The 6,413-nt window shown below is 47.5% G+C and overlaps 1 protein-coding gene across 1 annotated transcript in view; it reads left to right on the top strand.

Moving 5' to 3' along the window:
* HPSE2 (heparanase 2 (inactive)) overlaps positions 1-6,413 on the top strand; it is a gene marked incomplete at its 5' end in the record, with an annotated part of 275,793 nt that overhangs the window by 266,263 nt on the left and 3,117 nt on the right. The gene's annotated exons all lie outside the window — the stretch shown is intronic.

Raw genomic sequence — 6,413 nt, 5'->3', positions numbered from 1 at the left:
GAGAGCGGGCTGGAAGGGCAGAGGCAGGAGCTCCGCTGCCTGGGAGCCGCCGCGCGGGCTCTCGGCACCGTTGTGAAGAGCAAGAGTGCCCTCTAGTGGCATGCGGGCGAGCCCGCTGGCGCTAGAACTAGGAGGTTGTAAGGGTTATGCCCTCCAGTGTCCCCACCACCACTCAGATTCTTACACCTTCTGCTTTCTCTTCTCCTTCCTCCCTCTCTTCTGCTCCCTACTCCATCTTTCCCTCCTTCTCTCCCTGAACAATCTAGAAACCCCAAACCAGAGCCAACTGTGACATTGCTAGACCTTCACGTGTCATGCTCAGAATGTGAACTGTAACTCAAGTCTCTGTCCTCCCACCCTAGTGTCTTTTCCTTCCAGATTGTGATTTATCTACCCACATATTTACATCCAGGCCTTCTTTTACTGAGCACCTGCTGTGTGAGTTGGTGGACGGGAGAGCGCAGGATGAGCAGGACCGACACAGGGTCTTCCTAACTAGGGGAGAGGCTGACAGGCAGTCAGCAAGCCGGATACTGTGATGAGCGCAGAGACAGAGAAGTGCTAGGTGATCGGGAGTACTTTGCGGGCACCTGACCTGAAAGACAGGTAGGAATTAGTAAAGAAAAGGAAGCCGGAAGCAGGGAGGGAGTACAGAGAAAGTTCCAGGCAAAATGACATGTACAAAAGCCCTGAGAGTAGAGAGTTTGTGACTGGAGGAAGCTTAACACAGAATGAAAGGAGGTAGTGGGTAGTGGGGAGCTTCAGTGGGCAGGAGCTCGGGGAGCCTCTAAGGCCTTGCTTATGGGGTCTCCCAAGGCCCTTGGAGAATGTTCTAAGACCAGCAGGAAGTTACTGAACATTTAGACAGGTGAACGTCATAATCAGATTTCTACCTGTGCAGGATCACTGAATTTGGCTTTAAACTCTGCTTCAAGCTAGCTATTAGACTGTGGGCAACCCACCTGAAAAGTATGGGAACCAGAAAGAATCTTAGGGTTCACCTAGTCTGTCTTACAGACAGAGAAACCTAAGTTCACAGAAGGCAGATCACTTTCTCAAAGTGGTGGAGATGGAACTAGTTATCTCTGAGACCTTTCACCTCCCATTCAAGGCCCCAGATATGCCAGCAGAAACCTGTCACTAGCTCCCCAGGCTGCTCCCAATAATACACAGGCTTCCGTTGCCTCTGTCCCCACAAAAATCCACCCAGAGCCAGACCAACAAATTATCTTCAAGACTGGCAAAGAGCATGCTCACTAGAGTTGCTTCCCTGAGACATCAGAAGAGCTGAAAGCTTACTTCAGTGTCCACAGCTAGCAAGAACCTTAATGAGACCAGAGATTGTAGACAGGTGGTGGGGGGTGGATGGTGACCTAGCCAGGGGGATCCCACAGAGACCCAGGGAGCAGAGGGCTTGACTCCAAATTGAGACCTGGAATCCCATTTCAAATAGCATGCAGTGTAAAGAAAACAAGTTTAGGAATTGCAAAGCAGCTCAGACTTTGAAAAAACAGATGGTGATTTAAGAAAAAAAAACAGCACAGTTGTCCTAATATTTGGATAATTTAAAAGCCCTCAGCAGCTAGGGAATTAAGAAAAATAGCTCCACGTAGGCTGGATCATTTAGCATCTGGTTTGAAAAGTCACAGGCTGGGAAAGAGGTCCCAGAATGTGATGAAAATATGATAAGAAAGGTTTTAAAAGAAAGAAACATGATCCTAGTGAGTGCCATGTGGAATTGGGGAACAACACAAATAATAGAAACAGGTGTCAAGAGGCCTGAACCCAAGACTAAGCTTAGCCAGCTATTAGCTGTGTGACCTTGCCCAGGCCACCTAACCTGTCTGACCTCATCTCAATAGTGAAGTTAAAATAATAATAATAATACTTGCCTATGTACCTCACCGGGCTCTTTAGCAGTCACAAGGGAGGTATAATGCTGCAGGCACGTCTCAGCTCCACCGCTGAACGGCTGCACGACTTGGGTGAGTCTTAGATCCCTCTAAACGTCAATGTCTCCGTCTGCAGGGGTGCTAACACCTGCCTCGGCTGGTAGTTGTGAGGACTTCACGCAATAGAGTAAATCACAGCATCTCACCTTTGGCATAGACAGTGCTCAATAATCAGTGGTTTTTATCATTCACGTGATATGTTTGCAAATTGTTCAGTGCACAGAAGTGAAAGATAATTGTGATATTTAGTGTGATATGACTTAACTGGGTAATAGGATAAATATTACAATAAAAACATAAACAGGAAAAATAGAATGGAGGTGGTATAGCATACTGTCCATCATTATAATGAAGGAACTTTGTAGATAAGGACATGTGAGGACTTAAAGTCTCACAAAATCAGCTCATGTTGGCTTAGCTAAGAGATGGTCATATAGATCTTTTTTAAGATGAAAAACTCTAGCGATGATCAATGGTCTGTGTCTGATTGGGATAAGGTACCTAGTGAGTGACTGTGAAAATCAGCGATAATTCAGGTCTTATCTAACATCTCCAGGGCCACTGAGAGCAAGAGTAATTGGTACATTAATGAAATCTGTAAAGACACTCAGCGAATGTCCAGGGAGCCTCTTTAGAATTGGAGAAACTCAGCCCAGGAATACCAGAAATAATGTGAAAGGGCCTCAAAAGTCCATTCACTCGTTCAGAAAATATTTCACCCCAATTCTATGCCAAGAACCTGAGTATTCACGGTGAAAGGCACCATTCCTTTCCTCACCAAGCTCGCAGCCCAGTGAGGGGCACAGGGCCAAGTCCTACCATTCAGTGAGATGGTTAGAGGGAAGTTTGGGGAACAAGAGAGCCCATAGTCGGGGCTGCTGACCCAGGGCTCAGAGAAGGTTCCCCAGAGGGGACAACAAAAGAGCAGGCTCGGCAGGGACCCAGAACAGTTGTCCCACGGAGGAGGAAGATTGACTGTGCTCCAGGTGGAGGGAGTACCACACACGATGACCCGGATCACGCAGGGGCAAAATGCACCCTCGAGTTCTGGGAATCCTTTGTGATGTCAACAGATGTCAATGGCCCTCCCACATTATAGTAATTGTCCCTTTAAAAATCTCCAGCTTGATAAAAGCACATGATGCCCCCTTCTTCCCAAAATACCTATTAGGAATTTTACAACAGTTTTAAATGAACTCATCTCTTATCCCAGCAGTGTCTACAGGTATTTGCATTTGAAAAATATTTACTGTTCTTTTAAATGAACTCATGTATTTTATTCCCAACAGGATCTACTGACATTTTCATTTGAGAAAGATCTACCTCATTTATGTACAAAGCTTAACTGTTTTTCATCAGGAACAGTCTGTTCATTCATACACTGATGATGTCCTTACAGTGACTGCCAGCTCACCCCAAACCCACCTCCAGAGGTCTGTGATCTACAGTTAGCCCTGGAGTAAGGGGCAGGGGCAGCATCTGAGACTGGGGAGGTGCCCAGAGCTTGGCTTCATCATCCAGATTAAGGGAAGGGATGGCGTTGTTGGAGAGTTTGAAGCATGGACAGCCACAGATGGCTCTCTCAGCAATGTGGCTGGCATGGGGGATGAAGGCGAGGCCAGGGGCCAGAAACAGGTCATGGGTTCGTTCTGAACTAAATAATAGCAATGAAGAAAGAGGAAGAAGCAGATTTGAAAAATATTAAAAGGTAGAATTGGTTGGATTTAGCAACTTCCCAGGTGGCTCAGTGGTAAAGAATCCTCCTGCAGTGCTAGAGACACAGGTGACATGGATTTGATCCCTGGGTTGGGAAGATCCTCTGGAGGAGGAGATGGCAACAGGCTCCAGTGTTCTTGCCTGGAAAATTCCATGGACAGAGGAACCTGGTGGGTTATAGTTCATAAGGCTGCAAAGAGTCAAACACAACTTAGCAACTGAGCATGCGTGCAGCAACTCCATACCTGGGACCTGGAGGAGAAGACCCAGATGACTCCCAGGTTTCTGGCTTAGGTAATCCGACAGATGGTAGAACCAGCCCAGAGATTAAAAAGTCAGAGATTCGAGGAGATCTTGATTTTGGACACAATGACTTTTGAAGTTCCTTTGGGACAGTTAAGCAGAGGTATGTAAATCAGAAGAAAGATGCAGGCTTCAGATACAGATTTGGGGAGCAGCAGCATGCAGATAGTAATCCAAGTCCTGTGTGTGGGTAACAGCATCCAGTGGGAGTGTGTCGTATGGAAAGCAGAGAGGTCCAAGGACCAAGCACCAGGAGTCCCAGCATCTGAGAGGCAGGTGTAAGGGAATAGTCCCCCTGAAAAGGAAATGGCATGCAAAAATGAAGGAGAGAAACAGGAAGAGGGAGACACGCAGACAGACAGACCGCTACCATGAGAGCCAAGGGAAGACAGTTTCAGGAGAGGAGCCGTGAAACTCGCCGTGTCACAGTACAAGGACCAAAAAGTTCACCTACCCGGCATGACCATGAATAACGACAGAAAACACTGTCTCCCACGTAATGGCTCACTATGCTTTCAAAGCACTTTGACATTTATATTTCATTTCAATTCGTTCTATAGCCCATATCGCCTGTCTTCTCACAGATGCAAAACCGCAGGAAGTGTGATGAAGAGCTTTGCAACCGCCATCTAGGAAGTCAGTGGCCGGCTCCTGGAGTTAGAGATCAGTCCAGAATCTTGGTCATGCTCCCTGGTTCTGCTTACACCTGAGTCACCTTTTTAACCAACCAATATCCCTGGTGGCTCAGACAGTGAAGAATATGCTGTCTCCACCAGAGACGGTTATAAAAAGTTCTCGAATTCTGAGGAGGTCAACACTGCTCTTTAGATCCCAATTCTTATACCTCTGCATCTTCCAGAGGCAGGCCTGGCTCTCCATGCAGGAGACCCTTGCTTGTTCATGCATTCCTCAGTCATACCAACAAGAGAGGGGGGCTGCCCCAGGCCCTTCAGATCTGGACCAGGCCGGAACTGGTCCATGTCGGGCTGGGCCTGGAGCTGCCACTCTGCCCCGCTCTCCCTGGAGCAATTTATATTTCATGTACCTCAAGGAGTTCACGGCTCTGCTGAGCAGGGGGTCTGATCATGAATCTCTAAACTCATCTGTCATTCAGAGCACAGAAGGGATGCGAAACCAAGACCTCTTATCAGTTTCTAACAGTTTTATTCTCTTGGCAGCTCAGATGATACCACTGCAGTGTCACCCCACTGGAGGCTGGGCGAGGCCCAAAGACAGTCGACACTGTCATGCTGATTTTCCAAAAGTCCCTTGCAGCCGTTATTTACAGCTAGTGGCCTGGTTCTGGCCTTTTCTACTTACCCAAAGAGCTGAGCTTCATTCTGGGTGCGTGGCTTCCCAAGTCACATCAGAAACAGCTGGGAGCTTGTCTGGATTCTGTACCACAGACCCCAGACGGGTGATGAGCCATTTCCCTTTGCTGTCTAAGTCCTTCTCAGGGCTGAAGATGGCTGGTACACAGGAGGGATAAAAACAAACAGGATAGGTGAACTGGGGTCACAGGTGCCTGCTTTATCACTTACTTCATGGTGTCCCTAAAATGGAAACATCCTTTAAATATTAGACATGGAAACTCGTGCTCAGATTAGAGGAAGGTAGGTGGTTACGTAGTCACTGTCCTCCTTTAGAAGTGCCAGGGACAAGTGACACGATGTCAGTTCTCTCATCTCTCAAATAAACTAATGAAGATGCAGTTATATAGGAACTTCTGGAGCTGTCTTCAGCCTGTGTGTTATTCCACTCTTCAGGTACAAGAGTCCAGTTCAGTTCAGTTCAGTTGCTCAGTCGTGTCTGACTTTTTGTGACCCTGTGGACTGCATGCAGCATGCCAGGCTCCCCTGTCCATCACCAACTCCCGGAGTTTATTCAAACTCACATCCATTGAGTCGGTGATGCCATCCAACCATCTCATACTCTGTCGTCCCCTTCTCCTCCCACCTTCAATCTTTCCCAGCATCAGGGTTGCTTCAAATGAGTCAGCTCTTTGCATCAGGTGGCCAAAGTATTGGAGTTTCAGCTTCAGCATCAGTCCTTCCAATGAATATTCAGGACTGATTTCTTTTAGGATGGACTGGTTGGATCTCCTTGCAGTCCAAGGAACTCTCAAGAGTCTTCTTCAACACCACCAACTGGACTGCTATTATGGTTTTAAAACAATAGGCATCAGACACTTCTGCTTCTGCCTCAGAGACTTTTTATTTGTCTGAATAAATGATGCGTCTCTGGAACTGGACTGCTGCTGCTGCTGCTAAGTCGCTTCAGTCGTGTCCAACTCTGTGCAACCCCAGAGACGGCAGCCCACCAGGCTCCCCGGTCCCTGGGATTCTCCAGGCAAGAACACTGGAGTAGGTTGCCATTTCCTTCTCCAATGCATGAAAGTGAAACGTGAAAGTGAAGTCGCTCAGTCGTGTCCCTGACTCTTAT

This window comes from Bison bison, unplaced genomic scaffold (assembly GCF_000754665.1).
Source record: "Bison bison bison isolate TAMUID 2011002044 unplaced genomic scaffold, Bison_UMD1.0 scf7180017862979, whole genome shotgun sequence".
NCBI lineage: Eukaryota > Metazoa > Chordata > Mammalia > Artiodactyla > Bovidae > Bison > Bison bison.
This window is presented reverse-complemented; position numbering and strand designations above follow the sequence as displayed.